Below are 3376 nucleotides of genomic sequence, written 5' to 3' on the forward strand. Positions count from 1 at the left end.
TGGTTTGACAGAGGAGAGCAGAGAGGCTGGAGGAGGATCTATGATGTGTCCAGGTACAGGAAACTCAGAAGGTCAGATGGGAAAGCCTGTGACTGATCTGATTCTCTGTGACTGACCTCTACTCAGACTGCTGAAGTGCTGTTGAAAGATGCTGTGGCCCTTAGCAGCCTTCCTAGATGAAGATGCGATTTATAAGGTGAGGTTGGTAAACCACAGCATAAGTAAAAGGGGAAAAAATAATTTAAGCTCTCTGGTCCATGCTCAATACTCAGTACTTGTGAATCTAAAGTTTACATAACCACAAACTCACTTTTAAGAACTTTCACTATAGAAATACTCACCCAAGAGCCCACTGAAAATTGTGCAAGAATGTTTGTGGAAGCACCAGCACAGGAACGGAAAACAGGACATAATGTTATATGGAAGGGGGACATTTAGTCTCACCCTTAATGTTTTCTTCCTCATTGAAAACAACCATGAGTATAATCCTCCTGGCCTCTCTCTACCAATCTCATTAATGCCCCTCCTCCCAACACACACACACACACACACACACACGAGGTCAGCTTTACATGACTGATGCATTTGGGATAAGGAATGGCATGAGATTTTGCCCCCAACTCTGCCCTTCCTTTGACAGCACTCCCACCTGCAGAGAGCCTATAACTGAGTTGCCTGAGCCAGGCTCTCATTGGTGACCAAGGCTCTAACTGTGTTGGTCCAGTAACATCAGTGGGAGGGTGGTAGTCTATCTAATCCCAGGGTTTACTGCTAGAAGAGCCACTTGCCCACAAGTATAAACCACATTCTCCAAAACCCATAATATAACTGATAAAAGTGATAGTTGCCCCATCTGTCTTCATCTTATTTCAAATTGGTTCAAGATTTAGACTGGAAAGAAAAAAGTTACTTGTGGGCCCAACTTAAACTCCAACACCTTAAATGTGCATGAGAAAGTGCATGAGGTAAAAACTTGTAATTTTTACTATGTAGACTTCTCTGTTGCATGAATATTTTCTGTAATCACTATAGGTTTTTTTTATGGAAAGAAATAAAAACAATACAAAAATGCAATTTGTGTTCTATACCAGAACCTCATGACCTTCACTGAAAAAGCAAACCATTTGTTCTGAACAATTTAATCAGTTTTTGGCCTGTGGCAAGCCATTCATTCTTCCTTAAATGGGAGACTCTGCCTCTGACGGCATGAGAAAAGGGTCTGAAGCGCTCTGTGAAAGCCCTTTTAGAATATTTGGATGCATCAGTGGCTTTGTAAAACCCACCTGAGAAAACAGTTTCATAATAGGGGTGAGCGGAAGAGGTAGGGAGCTAACAACATATTTAATATCTATAATGTATGAGGGAGGCTTGTAGGGTGTATTTTCATGTCAAATCCTCCAAGACTACAAGAGAGAGAATCCCTTTCCTTGACTAAAAGGATGAAAACTTGAGGCTTGGGAAAGATAAACAGTTGTCTCCAACAACACAGCTAAAAGGGGGCGGAGCCAAGATTTGAACCCAGGATGGAGCCCAAAGTCCATGCCTTTTACACTATACTAGGATTCCTCTCAATCATGAAGATGACTTCCTTAACCCTGGGGTTTCTATAGCTCTTTTGCACACATAATCGCATTTGATCCTCAAAACAAGTCTGTGGGTTAGGTAGGACCAGCAATCAATGGCTGGCAGGAGAGGGAGCAACCACTGCTCACATGGTTCAATTGAAAAGAGTTTAATAACAGGAGTATGTGCAGAAGTGTGGGTAGGGTTAAGAGAACCAACAAGGGAGAGTGAGGAGCCAGGGATTAGCATCAGTGGGCCTGAAGGGTGACAAAGAAACATTCTTGACCAAACTTTACTCAGGCTCCTCTGAGTCCTCTTCTTGGCCCCATCTGCTTTGCCCCACCTAGCCCAGTATCAGCAAGAATCCTGCCATCGGTTTTGTGAGAATCCACCCCTGCCTTCTGATTTCTGATCACCCTTCATATTTGATCAAGCTCACCATCCCTCACCTTTTTGATGTCTAAATCCTGTCAGTATAGCAAGAATCCCCTCATCCTTGATGTCTCCTCTTAGTCATATTCCATCCACTGACCCCCTTACCTGCTTCTTATCAATAAATCCCCACTCATCCTTTTTCATATTCCAAGGTAAGTTCAATCTTTCTCCCCTATTGTAACAGTCTTGAATAAATTCTTCCCTTATTAAATTATGGAATAAAGTCTTACCACTTTAACAAGTGTCAGAATAATCTTTTCTTTAATAAAGAACATGAAGAGAATGCAGTTTCCCAGAAGCTGGCAAGAGCATCCCTTAGGAGAGGAGCCACCCATGTGAACTTAACCATAGAGGAATGCAACAACAGTCAAAACGATGGCCTGGCATGGGCATCAGGTGGTGGGATAAATGCCTTGACCTCCCTCTTCTTCTGTCTGCTGACCTCCTGGCACTGTTTTCCATTGATTGAACCAACCCAAAGCCAGAGACAAAGCAGACAGATAGGGAGTGAAGGGGCAGGAAGAAACTATCCATAGAGTTTAATCTCCTGGGTGGAGACGGTTGAAAATGGATTTGGAAGCAATGAGGCAAAAGCAGAATAGACACACTTGGAAATATCACTAACCCATTTAATAGAGGAAGAAACTGGGATCTGATGAGGTTATTACTCAAGATTACACAGCTCAGAGGTAGGATTGTTGGTCCTGAGACCTTAGTCTTTTGATTCCCAGCCCTAAATTGTTTCCATCACACTTATACTCATTACCCCCAAACCTAGCAATGAAAATCCAGCAATTATTTATTATCATTTGACAGTTCTGGGCTCAGCCAGGTAATTTTAATTTGGGGTCTCTCACATGGTCACACAAGTATTGGCTAAGACCAGAGACACCCCAAGATGTGGTCACTCAAATATCTGGGACTGGATGAGAAGACTCCCATGCATGGGGCTGGACAGCTTCCCCCTCTATCTCTTTGTTACAACCCCTCCCCAACACCCATCCCCACCATTGAACCTAAGGGGGTAGAAGGGAAAAGATTTTTTCTCCTTTACAATACAAATCCCCTTAAAAATTAAATTTAAAATTTCCCCCGGTGCCAAAAGAGGAAGAGATCTCTTCTCCTTTCTGTTTTCTTCAGCATTTTCTTTAGAAAAACTGACCATTAGAAATCCTTTCCCTTTAGGACTTTGAACCAAGATGGAGGCATAAGTAGGTACACTTTGCCTCCTTGCACAACCAAAAGAAAGACAACAAATTTAAAAACAAAAAATAACCAGAACTGCCAGAAAATCAAACTGTATGGAAGTCAGACAACCAAGGAGCTAAAGAAGAAACATTCATCCTGACTGGTAGGAGGGGCAGAGACAGGCAGCCAG

This window comes from Pteronotus mesoamericanus, unplaced genomic scaffold, assembly GCF_021234165.1.
Source record: "Pteronotus mesoamericanus isolate MK-2021 breed Mesoamerican mustached bat unplaced genomic scaffold, CSHL_Meso_final contig_27, whole genome shotgun sequence".
In the NCBI taxonomy this organism is placed as follows: Eukaryota; Metazoa; Chordata; class Mammalia; order Chiroptera; family Mormoopidae; genus Pteronotus; species Pteronotus mesoamericanus.